This window comes from Pinus tabuliformis, chromosome 2_2 (assembly GCF_031772625.1).
Source record: "Pinus tabuliformis cultivar Carrire ecotype Pingquan chromosome 2_2, CPIR1, whole genome shotgun sequence".
Classification (NCBI taxonomy): domain Eukaryota; kingdom Viridiplantae; phylum Streptophyta; class Pinopsida; order Pinales; family Pinaceae; genus Pinus; species Pinus tabuliformis.
In genome coordinates this window covers 1,186,278,130-1,186,293,586 of record NC_142300.1, presented here as the reverse complement: position 1 = coordinate 1,186,293,586, position 15,457 = coordinate 1,186,278,130, and the positions used below count along the sequence as shown (strand labels likewise).

Sequence of the window (15,457 nt, the reverse complement as noted above, 5' to 3'; positions counted from 1 at the left end):
TTAACGTAAGTAAAGAACCATAGAGGTCCAAAATCCTAACCCTAGAAGATGAAGTATCAAAAGATTTGTGGCCCTTGGGTTGTTAGTTAGTAATCAACTTCTTGGGGGTGCAATTTTTGCATATAATGTATTTTGGGGTGCATAGTAGCACATTGGAAAGAACTATTCAATGATAACAAATTTTGAATATGGTCAAGCCATGCCTTGGTAAAGCTTGCCAACCCTTGCCCCCAAAAATCATTAGAAAACATCACTTGTGGCCTCAAAATAGGACCAAATTTTTGAGACTTGAAAAACCATAGAAAATTTGTCAAGAAGATAGAGAACCATTGAATTAGTGGAAGAGGTGGGTGGCCACCGATATCCACTTGGATCACAAACATGTTTTATCATGCCCAACATCAAATCTTCTACTCACGTGTTGTAGATTCATACTCTGAGAATTGGAATGAAGACCTTGGGCTCATGAGAATACTTCACTCATTCATGCGACCCATCCCAAGTTGTGTTGGAGTATTTTATTATCATATGTACTTTGAAAACCAATTGGGAATTCTTTATATGCATATTGTGACATAAATCCAAATTATATTTGATAATGGCTATAATTTCTTTGGATGGCATAGATCCACCATGCACTTTTTCGTGGCCATGGTCTGTCATATTAGTACATAAATCTAGAGTATATTTTGTTGGCAACCATGCTTTATTACCTCTTGTACTAAGTATGAATATGCCTGCGTTAGGGATCATATATATGATTTGTTGATTATTGATTACAGGGCTTAACTTGTTCCTTGATATTTCACTCCTTATCCCATCTTGACTACAATAATATTGTAATGTGTTTTGACGATGAAATCTAATGATATATAACAAAATTATTATTTTTTTTCTAATTTTAATTTTTAATTTATTTAAGTTTTGTCACTCGGAAACCATATTCTCTTTTTTAATGCTTTGTCACTCGGAAACCATATTCTCTTTTTTAATACCACCCTCTAAATATTATATTAAATTAAGATAATGCAAAAGATACCAACAAAATAAAAATTCTCTTTTACTGTCAAAATTGAGAGTAGTAATATCTACTATCTAACCTAAATACTAATCTGTATTTAGGATGGGTTCCAAAATATAAACATATTCAAAATGTCTAACGTATTCAAAATCTATCATGTCTTATTTAATATACTAGATTTAGCTCTTATATACAATGAAATAAAAACATGTTAAAGGAAAGAGACTCTGCATACGTAGTTAGTGGGAAGGTGAAGGTAAAGTGTAGACACATGGGAGTGTGCCAAAGGGTAGAAGAAAGGTTCTTAAGACCAAGAAGAATGTTACCAACTATAGGAGTACGATGGATGAAAGGTAGTCGAGAGAGGGGCGAGGACAAAAACTTCCCTTGTCTCCTGGAGAGGAACTAGTGAGCCGGGAGAGCAACACAAAGCGGACATAAACTAACAAAATAAATTCGGGTGTGTTAAAAAAAGTGTTGGATGAGCAGGGACTTACTTGAGTATAAGGGATTGGTAACCTTCCTATGGAAATTGCCTGTGACAAAGAAGAGGGACAAAATATAGGGAACCAAGAAATACGTAAAGAAAGAGTGTGGGATATGAGTAAGAACTTATTTCAGTGATTTAAGTCCATAAATGCCATCCATGCACTCAATAATACTCAAAATGACCTAGGAACTCACCTGTCCTTGATCCATGATGAATTTAAGTGTTGAATAGAGGAATGAAGGTCTTTGAAATACATCGGAATGATCTTGATCCATGATGAATTTAAGTGTTGAATAGAGGACTGAAGGTCTTTGAAATACATCGGAATGATCAATCCACACGATCAACTGAACTGTGGTACAAACTACATATACTCAACTGAACTGTGCTACAAACTACATATACCAATTCTGTTAGCATTCAGCGTCTTAAAACCATATAGAGCCAACTACAATCATGAATCCAAGATATGGAGGTCACGGCATCCAGCATGTATTGTTTTAAGTTTAATCTAAGTTACAACATTTCCCATAATAGGCCATAACGTAAAGACCACGAGAAGACCGGTAAGTAGCTATATCTTAACCAAAAGTAGTTCCAACATATGTGCTATGTGCTTTGACCTATGACAGTGGAATTCTAATGAAACTTCACGCATCATATCGCTAAAAAGGATGTGTGATTCTTTATTGGCACATGAATGCAAAACATCAGTTATAAATATATAATGTTATCTGGAATCAAATCGGCAATACAGATAAGCTATGAAAAAGTACGACATGGACATACAGTATTCACTCTTGCTTTCCCTGACGTTTAGCATTTAATGCCCTCAAACCCATTACAAAACTGTCCATGTTTTTGTCCGAGGATCCTCCTGCCCGCAGTGCAGTCCTCGCACTTTCTTTTATGGTTGCAACCTTTTCCTTCAGCTCCTTCCCTTCATCGGGGAACAATTTTCTGATAGCGCTGGTTATATCTTTCTTGTCTATCATCCTATCATCTTCTCCGTGAGCCCCTCGGCTCACTCTTAATCCAAGTTTCCATTCATCGGCCATGAATTTGCAGTTGGTGAACTGGTCCGCCCAAAATGGAAATCCTGACATAGGAACTCCAAGGGCTATGGCTTCAAGCATTGAGTTCCAGCCGCAATGAGTAATGAATCCTGCAACAGAGGGATGAGATAACACTTGCAGCTGATTGCACCATGGAACAACGAGGCCCTGGCTTCCCACCTCGTCCACAAAACCATCCGGTAAGAGGTCTGAGACCGATGAAGCTACTATGTCAGGACGCAGAACCCAGATAAAGGGTTGTCCGCTGTCCTTGAGACCCATCGCTATCTCCTCCAGCTGAGCTTTAGACACGTGAATCAAACTACCAAAAGAAATGTATATAACAGAACGACTGGGCTTTGTATCGAGCCACTCTGAACCGTTGTGCTCTGGGGAGAGGCTAGTTCCAGTTCGTATGTTCTCATCGGGACTTTAAGCCTTCGAATAACCGGATGGAAGCAGCGGACCCACAAGCAAAACTGGACGTTCTAAGTTCATTGAAGCGTTCACTGCTGCACTTTCGAGGTCGTGGAAAGAATTACAGAGAACCCAATCTGCTTCGCGATTTGACTGAAAGGACTTAAGGAACAAATCAAATAAATATTGTGAATAGGCGTCTGTCTCTTTGAAGAAGGACGGAAGATCTCTTGGATGCAACGTTGGAACGCCGGGAATATAATCAATCAAACAATCAACCTCATCACCTGCAGTTAAATCATCCTACTGATCATAATCAAATCAAAAGGAAACAAAGAAATGGTATTTTTGGGGTCGAATTCAAGAATCTGAATTTAACTTAATTGCAGATTGAATCTTGTCAAATTTTAAAATATTTTCAAAATCCTCCATTCACAGATTTAACAATTTGAGTGGGCCTAATGACAGCACAGATTGAACAATTTGAGTGGGCCTAATGACAGCACAAATTTAATAATTTGAGTGTGCCTAATGACAGCACAGATTTAACAGTTTGAGTGGGCTTAATGACAGTATAGATTTAACAATTTGAGTGGGCTTAATGACAGCTCAGATTTAACAGTTTGAGTGGGCCTAATGACAGTTTGAGTGAACTTAATGGTTAAGAGTATGTTTCCTCTTAAGAGGTCACAGGTTCAAAATCAGAGGAGATAGAGTATGTATAGCTTCATTGACTTAGCAGTGAAATAGCCGCACAAAAGTGGGTCCCTTCTCGGGTCCTTTCTCTCATAAACAAGAGATGTCATACATCAATTTGGTGTCTAGTGGCACAAAGGTGGGTCCCTTCTTTCATAAAGAAGAGATCTCATACATCAATGTGGTGTCTAGCAGCAAGAAGGTGAGTCCCTTCTCTCAAAGACAAGAGATCTCATACGCCAATTTGGTCTCTGGCTTTGGTGTCTAGCTTTGACTACCTTAAATTGAATAATTATAATAATGACTACCTTAAATTTAGATAATAATAATAATAATAACAGACAAAAATGATGTAATTTTAAAAAATATTTTGAAATTTAATAAACAAAAATAACATTCAAAAATAACATTTTATAAAATTTCAAAACAAATTTATTCATTTATTCTTGTAATTTTTTTTCAGGAAGAAAAAGCTATATATATTCATAAAAGAGGAATTACATATTGTAGATGCCTGAAGCATATGCAGAAACGTGGACCGAGTCACAGACAAAAATACTCCAAATGAAATATCCAGATATGCCCTCTGACAGGGCAGCAAATAAAGGTATAAACCCCATAAAAACTGCTTAACAGTGCCCAATATATTGCGCCCCGGAAAAAACAGTCCTGAAGAGACAACCCATCTATAAGGTGCAGAAGAACAAAGCACCAAGCAGACAAGCTTATGTGGAAAGAAAATGAGAACATATTCCAAAATTTCCAAAATCTACCTTCTATATATAAAGATATTAAATTCAACAATTGTACCAAACAGCCCTACAAAAATCTTACCAGATCCTTTATACTAAACAGGCATGTAGAAAGCTTACCAGACCCTTTAACATGAGATTGGCTTTGAGCCTCCACAAGGTGTGCGTGAAAGAAGGTTGAATAAACAACTGTTGGCACTGTCCAAAACGAAATCCAGGGAATTCCAAATTTCTTAGTTACTTGTAATGACCAGAAAAGAATAGTGTCAGCTATGACACATGATACCGGAGGTCCCGTCATGTTGAGATCATGAATAAGGCGTTCCAACTCTCCTCCCATATTTTCCACACTGTGCATAAACTCGAAATAAGTTAAAAATAATTAATATTATTTTTTATTAATGGAGAAAATGGTTACATTGTTGTAACGTTCTCCCTAGTTTAGGATTAGTTCCTAAAGTTTAGGGGTTTGGGTGCAACTTCCTAATTCCTAGTATTGTATTTAATGATGTAATCTTTCATTGATGAATAATAGAGTGTACGAGAGTGATCTCTCTGTTTTGGTGAGTGTAGTCTCCAGGAGCAGGCCACACCTGAGAGCTACATCTCTTTCTTTTCAATTTTGTTCACATTTTATCTTCGTATCGAAGCTTAGATTGGGTGAGCCTGATCTTTTGTCACCTTGTGGCTGAAGTGCCTTTGTAGCTAGCTTACCTCTGTGGTAGAATTTCGTGTGTGGCAGAATTGCCTGTGTGGCTTGAAGTGCCTCTGTGGCCGCGTGTACACAAGAGCTCTATGCTCAATTGAGCAAGTGGACTGCAGAACACCTGGCTCGGACTCAAATATTTTTTTTCTGAGTGGAGAGGATATTGGCGCGCTTTTTGCGCTGACAGAAGCGCTAGGAGGGGGAATTAGCGCGGATTTGTTGGGATTAATCACGCCAGAGCGCTAGAACGTCCAATTGGCGCGGAATTTAAGGAGGAAATTGCGCCAGCAAAAAATACTCTAACCGATTTTTAATTGGCGTGGATTTTTCGCTTGGGATCGTGCCAACACAAAGAGGATTTTTCGCTCGCTGATTGAGGACGCACCAATCTTCCTTCAAGGGGATCTGCAGGAAGCCTCAACTTCGTTTGGCGGTTTGCAAAGGGTGCAGATCGGCGAAGTTGCAAATCTATCCGGGAGAGGCAGATCAGATCAATTTTTTTATCAGATCGGATCTTCGGCTGTATTGGAGACGCCGAATTTGCTCGTTGGAGCGAGATTGCCAGACACTGTAGATCGGTGGTAGAGGTGACAGATCGATCTGACAGGTATTGTTTTTTTTTTTTTTGGGTAGATTCAGAATGAGTAATACGATAGAATCTTACCTTAACGAGTCTGGTAAACTTAATGGATCTAACTTCACGAATTGGAAGTTTAAGATCCAGACCTTGCTCGTGGGTGCGAATGCTTGGTCCATAGTTACAGGCAATGAGCAGAAGCCGAACGGAGGGCCACAGGAGCAAGATTGGGAAAAACGAGAGAACAAGGCCAAAGTCTTGTTGAAGATGTCTGTGAAAGACAATGTTATTGCGCACATCAGAGACTGTAAAACGTCTGTGGATATCTGGACGAAAATCAAAAGTCTGTATGAGACCTAGAATACAAGCAGAGTCTTGGCACTTAAAAGCAAGCTATTTTCAATGAGGATGGACGAGAGGGAGACTGCTACTGCATTTGTTGCGCGAATTAAAGATGTGAAAGACGGATTGGTGGCCATAGGAGTGGTGGTGTCTGATGAAGATCTTGTTGCAATCACAATGAACGGGATGTGTGATGATTTTGAAACGTTCATCACTGGAGTATCGGCAAGGGAGAAAGCACCCTCATTTGATGATCTCACTGGGATCTTGCAGCAAGAAAAGGAGCGGCGACAGAACTTGAACCCCCAGAGTGATGATCTTGCATTGATGGTGAAACGACGATCATCCAAAGGAAGGCAGACACAGTAGCAATCAAAGCAGAAAGGAAGAACATCACATAAGAATCTGCATTCTCATAAAGGTATGCTTGCAAATCATTCTGAAAAGAAATGTTATTATTGTGGAAAGACGGGTCATATACAGAGAGAATGTTATAAGAAGCAAGCTGATGATGCAAAGAGGAGGCAGGCAAATGCAAAGCATAGAGGATACTTTGTTGAAGAAGAAGACTTCAATCATGAATTTCGACTGTTCACAGTCGACTGTGCCCTTTCAGCATCTAATGAAGATGACATTTGGTATGTCGATTCCAGAGCATCCTCTCACATGACAGTTAAAAATGAATTTTTTGATAGTCTTGAAGAAAGTATAAATGGATCAAAAATATATCTAAGAGATGATAGTGGATACGAGATTAAAGGTCATGGGGTGATTTCAGTTAAGTTGCCAAATGGAAAAATTGGTCACTTTACAAATGTTTTATATGTACCTGGAATTAAGAAAAATATGATATCTATATCCATGATGGCTGATCAAGATATGCAAGTCGAGTTTTTCAAGACTCACTGTGCGATAAAGGATTGCAAGAATGAAATAGTTGCAACAGGCATGCGAGTTGGAAGCCTATACAGACTGGATGCAAAAAGCATACCAAAGCAAGCCATGGTTGCAGGAGGATCGACAGCCGAACAACTCTGGCATCAGAGGTTCGGTCATTTGAATTTGCAGGACCTCATGTTATTGCAGAAGAAAGGTATGGTCGAGGGACTCCCTATCTTTCGTAATGTTCAGTTAAATTGTGATGGTTGTGCCTTAGGAAAAATGCATAGAGAACAGTTTCCTGTGCATGATAGGAGGAAGGAAACAGATGTTTTAGAACTAGTGCACACTGATGTATGTAGACCTATGCAGACAAGGTCGCTAGGAGGAGCATATTATTTTTTGTTATTTACTGATGACTGCACTAGATATTCATGGGTTTATTTTTTGAACAAGAAAAGTCAGACTTTCCAGTGCTTTATAGAATTTAAAACCTTGGTGGAAAAGTAGTTTGGTAAGAGTATAAAAATTATCCGATCTGATCAAGGGGGAGAATACAAGCTAAAGAAATTCATGAAATTCTGCAAATCTCACGGGATTGTTCAACAGTATACAGTGCCACACACACCACAGCAGAATGGAGTTGCAGAGCGCAAAAACAGAACCTTGGTGGAGCGCGCAAGGAGCATGTTACAAGGTAAGGGTCTGTCTAATAGCTTTTGGGCAGAGGCTATTAATACTGCTGTATATTTGAAGAACAGAAGTCCTACCAAGTATCTTGGCTTCAAAACCCCTTTTGAAGCTCTATATGGATTTAAACCAGCAGTAAACCATCTAAGAGTATTTGGGTCAAAAGCATTTTCTCATATACTCAAAGCTGATAGGAAGAAATTAGATCCTAAAGCTGTGAAATGCATCTTTGTTGGTTATGGCACAGAATTTAAAGCATATAAATTGTTCAATCCTGAGTCTCATAAGACGTTTGCAAGCAGGGATGTAGTGTTTCATGAACAGGTACAAGAAGGGAAAGATGACGTTGGTGATGATTGGCACATTCCATTGTTGTTGGAGGAAAGCAGCGAGGATGAAAGAGAGCAGGAGCAGAAAGAACAGCAGAAAGAAGAGCAAAAAAAAGAACAGCAAGAAGGTGATAATGCAAGCCCAATTATAGCAGAAGAAAACAAATTTGAGGTAAGTCCTCTACCAAGGAGGTCAGGTAGGAAGACTCAATTACCATTAAAATTGAGAAACTATGCTTTGATGCCAAAGGTTTTGAACATTGTAGAACTCTCTAATTACAAAGAAGCTAGTCAATTTAAGGAATGGAGAGCTAGAATGAATGAAGAAATGGAATCAATTCTTAGAAATGATACTTGGGATTTAGTTGAGCTGCCTAAGAATAAAACACCCATAGGATGCAAGTGGCTGTTTAAACAAAAAATGAATGCAGACGGAAGTATAGAAAAGTTAAAATCTAGGCTGGTTGCAAAAAGATATTCACAGCAGGAAGGTATAGATTTTGATGATACTTTTGCACCTGTAGCAAAGCTAAATACAATCAGAATTCTTATTGCTTTAGCTACTAAATGTAATTGGGAATTACACCAGCTTGATGTTAAATCTACATTTTTAAATGGTGATTTAAAAGTGGAAATTTACTTAGTACAGCCAGAAGGATATGTAAAGCAGGGGCAGGAACATTTTGTTTGCAGATTGAAAACGACTTTATATGGTTTAAAGCAAGCACCCAGGTCTTGGTACGAAAAGGTTGATTCTTTCTTTGTAGAGTATGGTTTCCATAGAAGTTTAAATGACCCAAATTTGTATACCAAGTACAATAACCAGGGGAAAATTATTTTGATTTCTTTGTATGTGGATGACATGATTATAACAGGAAATGCAGATGATTTAATCAGAGGAATCAAAAGGCTTATGGCACAAGTTTTTTAGATGAAGGATCTCGGAAGCCTTCACTACTGTCTGGAATTAGAAGTATTCAGAGATACTGGGCAAACTTTTCTTACCCAAGGGAAGTATGCCAGAAATCTGTTGGAAAAGTTTGGTATGGATCAGTGTAGAGTAGCAGCGACACCTTTGCAGCAGAATCTGAAATTGAGCAGTGACGATGGCACTAAGGGGGTTGATGCCACAATGTATAGACAGCTGGTTGGCAGCTGATATATCTTACAACAACCAGACCTAACTTGGCATACTCTGTTAGTGTATTGAGCCAATTCATGTCGAAACCGCTTGAAAGTCACTGGATAGCAGCAAAGAGCGCGTTGAGGTATCTTTGTGGTACTGTTAACTATTGTATTTTATACACTGATGTATCTAATGTTACTCTAGCAGGTTTTTCAGACTCAGACTGGGCACGTAACCTGGATGATCGGAGGTCCATCACAGTTTATGCATTCAACATAGGTTCCGGGGTCATAGCTTGGAGCAGCAAAAAGCAGAGTACTGTAGCCTTGTCTTTATGTGAAGCTGAGTATCAAGCATTGTGTGCAGCAACATGTGAAGCGATCTGGTTGAGAAGGCTTCTCAAAGATGCAGGAAAAGAACATAAGAATCTCACTTCCATCAAAAGCGACAACCAGAGCACCATTAAATTAGCATACAATCCAATGTTTCACAAAAACACCAAACATATAGACACTCAGTTCCATTTTGTTAGAGAGAAAATACAGTCTAAAGAAATTGTTGTTGTATATTGTAAAACTTGTGACAATGTGGCTGATATTTTCACAAAGCCTCTTGCACGAGTGAAATTTGAATTGTTTAGAAAGATGCTAGGAGTCCAGGAGAACCCTTTCTCCATTAAGGGGGGAGTTAAAAGTAATTAATATTATTTTTTATTAATGGAGAAAATGGTTACATTGTTGTAACGTTCTCCTAGTTTAGTATTAGTTCCTAAAGTTTAGGGGTTTGGGTGCAACTTCCTAATTGCTAGTATTGTATTTAATGATGTAATCTTTCATTGATGAATAATAGAGTGTACGAGAGTGATCTCTCTTTTTTGGTGAGTGTAGTCTCCAGGTGCACGCCACACCTGAGAGCTACATCTCTTTCTTTTCAATTCTGTTCACATTTTATCTGAATATCCGGCCGACCGATCGAAATCGAGAGGTAACCCATCAGAGATCTGAGCAGAGCGAATATCAACATCCATATTGTGGGCATCAATAGGATCGACTTGATCAGTCTGAGAATGAGCTTTAAGGATCTGATGGTGTCTGTGATGGGTAGTAACGAAGGTGACAGTGAGACCTTTGGAAGCAAGAATCTTTGCGAACTGCATCATGGGATTCATGTGACCCTGCGTGGGGTATGGAATAACCACAGCATGTAACCGTTCCGGACTGTGAGCCGTCTGATCCATGGAGCTCTGTTACGCGGTTGCTGTCTTTATTCTTTTACCTTGAATTCGGCTAAGCAAATATTAATATAAAAAATGCGAGATAAAGATTTGGTGAACAAAACGATAAGCCAAGGCTCAAGCGATGGCGAGAATTACATCGACGGCGACTGAGTACCTGGTCCGGAATTTGGCACATGTACTGCTACTGAGTACATGGTCCGGAATTTGGGACATAGACTGCGACTGAGAACTCACCTGCTCCTGAATTTCAAGGAGAGCATCTTCTTTATAGCAGTTCCGTTTACTCAACAACAACTGTTTCATGGTTTAAGTTGACAAAAGAAATAATATGAATTTTTCAAATAACAAATATCACTTTATGTCGTTCAATGGAATAATATTGATTTTTAAAATTACATAAAATGTTATTATGTCACATATCAATTCAATTCAAGTGGACTTGTTGACATATAATGTCGTTTTATGTGAAGGATTGAAATACCATATTTATTAAAAAAAAAAATACTAAAAGCGATTATATTTATAATTAAATTTATTTGGATTATTTTGAATATTTTAGAAAGTGATAGGTGGAACTGTTTTCATATAATGATTTTAAAATTAGTATTTATCAAAAATTGAATCGGAATTATTCAAATAACTTTTCGACATAGAACAGGGAGAAGCTCTTTTTTGACTTTCTGGTTATTCTTATTATATTATATGGAATTTGGGGTTGTATTATTTATGGAGATAAAACAAATTAAAAGTATTTAATAATTTATAATCTAAATACGCTTTATTCTATTTTTTTCAAAAGTACTTAATGCATAAGATTAAGTTAAACAACATGAAATATATAAATAATGTATAAGACTAAGTTAAACAATTAGGAAGGCTGCTGCTTTCTTTACTTGTGAGCGCAAGCAACCTGGAATTTGAAATATTTTTTTGACTGTTAATTGAAAATTTAGAGACTGGTGTTTGTTTTTTATGCTTGTTAATTTACGTTTTCAATAAATTTATGACTGTGGAAAGAGCCCAATCTGATAGAGGACTGTGGTGACACGGGTTTTATTGGTTGCTGGTGTTTGTTTTCTATGCGTGCCAATTTACGTTTTCCATCAATTTATGATTGTGAATTTTTTTGTCTTACATATTAAAAGAATTAGCAAGGCTGCTGCTCTCTTTACTTGTGAGCACTCCACAAGACCAAGCAACCTGGAATTTGAATTATTTTTTGACTGTTAATTGAAAATTTAGAGACTGGTGTTTGTTTTTTATGCTTGTTAATTTAAGTTTTCAATAAATTTATGACTGTGTTTTTTCGTGTTATTAAAGCTTGCTCAGGAGCCAGCGATGTGCCTATTGTATTATAATATGAATATTTTATGTCATAATATTTGTAATTTAATTTCATAACATGAAATTTATATGACTCAGAAGATTATAAATTAGTTATAATATTTCTTTATAATTAATAAATTTTTATTTCATCAAAATAATTATAAATTTGTTAATTGGTTATTATATTTTTTTTTCCTAAGTTTATTCTATTAATATGATACAAAAAAGAAGTTACAGAAAGGCCTGGCCTTAGAAGTTTTGAGCATCATCCATCACATAGTAAGATTGTCTAGCGTTGACTACCCCAACAGAGGGGAAACTAGTCCAAGAAAGCATAAGAGCCATCAACCAGAGAGGAAACTAGTCCAAAAAAAAAAAAAATAGAACATCAAAAAACATTTTGGACATAGCATAGTCCCAACCATGAAACATGCTAACTTAACCATAACTGCCTAGTCAACAAGACGAAACATCCAACATCATTTTGGACATAGCATAGTCCCAACCATGAAACACGCTAACTTAACCATAACTGCCTAGTCAACAAGACGAAACATCCAACATCCACCTGGCAAACTCGACACCTGGCTATCAATTGTTCGGGGCTAGTTCTTCCACAATCAGACACGTCTACTTGTCCGGATCGTCATCCTCGTTCGAAGTGCCACGACCATGTGCTAGATGGGCTCCCTCAACACTGCGTGAAGTCTCGCCACGACAACTGCCTGATGCCTGCGTGTTACTAAGCTTACCTTCCTCAGCATGTTGGTTGCCAGCCAACTCTTTACCACGCAGGGTGGCTCTATCTTCGTCTGCTCGTTGATCACCGAGGTTGCACTTGCTCCTGTCGCTTGGTTCTACTTTGTTTCTACTTTGTTCGGCTCATCAGTGTGCTCAACCAGAGGCGCTAGCGGCTCAGTTTCTTACGTGAAAGTGATTGTAACGATGGCTATGATGACGGGGCAATTCAGGGAGCTACGGTATCGAAATTGCGTGGTATGTGGAACTGGATGCAGAGGTAGGGGGAAATTAGCAGTGTGAACCGCCGCTTCACCTCTTCCTGAGCCATGGAGCCAGGCTCTCCCTCATCCGCTGCAGGTGTCTGGGTAACGCCCAGCGAAACTAGGCAGATTGGGGTTGTCGGCTAAGGAAGCAAGGGAGACCAAGTTGGGGCTGGACATTGCAGGTGAGCGAGTGCTTCCACCTTTAGTGCCACCTCTTCTACTTCGCATATGATGGCGGACCATGGTGGGGTTGAAAGCAGGGGAACTAGCAGAGGGGATGGAGGATGAACCACGTGGGGAATGGACTGAGGAAGTGTGGACCTAAGCTAAGTTGCAAGGACTAGTGTGAGAATGGTGGAATCCATTGCCCAGGTCAATGCAGCTTAACAACTAGCATCGGCTGCTTGTTACAGTGCGCACACAAGGCTCTCCAGCCTGCGGAGGACAGACACAATGAATCGGGGGGGAGGATTTACAGAATAGTTTGCAGGCTCCATAGTTATGAGAGAACTGGCTCTGTCTCGGCCTGTGCATTCATCAAATGGCGCATGCAGGGTGCCTTGAATGCAATTCAGATTGGCATGGGGGAAGTTGCAGGGGGCCATGTGGCCAGCCCTTCCGCTGCCCTTCCGTCTCATCATCTTAATGGCTTTGGTGATCACCCACATCCGGGTAATTGGTTATTATAAATTAGTTATAATATTTTTTTATAATTAATAATACTTGTTTTCAGCAAAATTACTATATTATAAAGAAATTTTTATTTCATCAAAATAATTATAAATTAGTTGTTATTATATATCATAAGAACTATAAATTGTTAAAGATTAAATTTTATTTCATGTCTTTTATAAAAGTGAAAGGGTTTTAGCTTGAGTGGTTTAGCTAACTATTAGCTTTCATAATCGCATTAAGATATAAGACAATGACATTCACATCTTCTCTTTTTCCTTTTTCCTTTAGAATGTGTTTAAGTAAAGGCTTCACCCTGCCATTGGAGTTGTGTTGTCCACTTAGTGTGTCTAGGGTGAGGTAGCCAATTAGACACTAACAACAAGATCTCAATAAGAATAAGAAGGAGGTTTTCATGCCACATTAGACTCTGTCTTGTGCATAAGATTGCCCACACAGCTTGCCATTAAAGTTGTGTTGTCTACGGTGAGGTAGCCAATTAGACACCTAACAACAAGATTTCAGTAAGAATAAGTAGGGGGTTCTCATGCCACATTAGACTTTGGCTTGTGCCTAAGGTTTCCCACACAACCTGCCATTGGAGTTGTGTTGTCTACCTCTCCTAGCCAACCCTTGTCTACATCTCATATACATCTCATATATTGTTGGCCATGTCAAAAAGAGGTAAAAAGGGACAAAAGTATTTTCCTACTTGAATGGTTGGAATTTATCCACGTCTTATTTGAATATGCCAACTTTATTTGGGATTCAATATTCCTTGCAATTGATATAGCTCTCTTGGGTTTCATTCATATCCATTTACATTGTTCCCCCAATTCCAACTCTAGCAAACATTTGTATCATTTTGTTTTTTATCACTTTGTGGTTATGATCATAGTGACACGCATCAAATGATTTTGAATAGATTATAAGAAGATCAAGTTGAAGCCAAAATATGCATATTTTGAACTTGAAAATTGGTGCAAGAGTCACTATATATAATAACATTAAGGATTTTCATTTTCCAAAATATCAAACAATATCCCATTTCCATCTTTGGTGCAATTTTCTTTGTGGAAGGGTATAACTGTAAAATCATATGATTGGAAACTTAATTTCCATATTCGGTGTAACTAATTGATTAGCATTTATAATGAAATTTAGAAAAAGGTACAACAATCACTATATATAGTAAATGATTTTCACTTTCCAAAATATCAAACATCTCATATTTTTTTTTGACAAGATCGGCTGCTATATATTGATTGAAAAAGGGAATAAGGCATGAAGCCATACATAGATTGCTTCGAGAGCATTACAAATCCAAGGAGAAAGCATGAGGTTCCTGTCCTTGAATTGATTTCTATAACTTCTAGCTAAAAAACATCTATTGCTACTATAAATTCGGACATACTGGTGGCACCAAAACTTGCATTTGCAGCACATAGTTAATCAATGTCAATACGACTGATCTTTCTCGCTGTGGAATCCTCTGGGTTCTGGTCTGCTTCCATTGGCTTTGCACTTGAGGATGTTGATTTATCTTTCTGCTTTGCTTCCATGATTTCCCTTAAGATTGCCAGCGATTCCTCAGCGTGAATGCATCTATTGCTGAGTCCGTTGAACTGCTCATGAAGTGTATGAACTCGGTGGAGAAACAGGTTCATTTCTGTGCGGTATTTGCTGTGTAAAATTCTGAACTGCTCGTCAAATTTGGCTTCCAGGCTCCGGATCTGTTCAGCGTGCCTGGCTTCCATGTTCCGAACTTGATCTTCCAATACCCTTTGTTGAGCTCTGACCTCTTCGAATTCGGCCTGAAGATCGCGGCAATGAAAGCATTGCTCAGGACGTTCCATCACTACTTGGGCTTGGATTCTCTGAGGGCCGATTTCACTGTGGTGGGCTGCTAACTCCTCTTTGCTGCGGGAGAAGAATAAGAAGGGCCGGATGATGATGCGCAGGGTTGAAGGAGGAGTACTGAAGGTTAGGGAGAATAAACAAAAGGGGGTCGTGCTAACAGCTCTCACTTTCTGAGTGAGAGAAGGGAAATAAAAGAGAGGCTGGATGATAGCGCGCAAACTTGAAGGGGAAATACTGGAGATTAGAGAGAATGAACCAGAGAGGGGCGTACTAAAGGG

General features: G+C 38.6%; 1 pseudogene; it reads right to left on the bottom strand.

The window, feature by feature from the left end:
• Positions 1–2,305: 2,305 nt before the first annotated feature.
• On the bottom strand, positions 2,306–10,327 carry LOC149197719 (UDP-glycosyltransferase 86A2-like; annotated as a pseudogene).
• Positions 10,328–15,457: the final 5,130 nt, after the last annotated feature.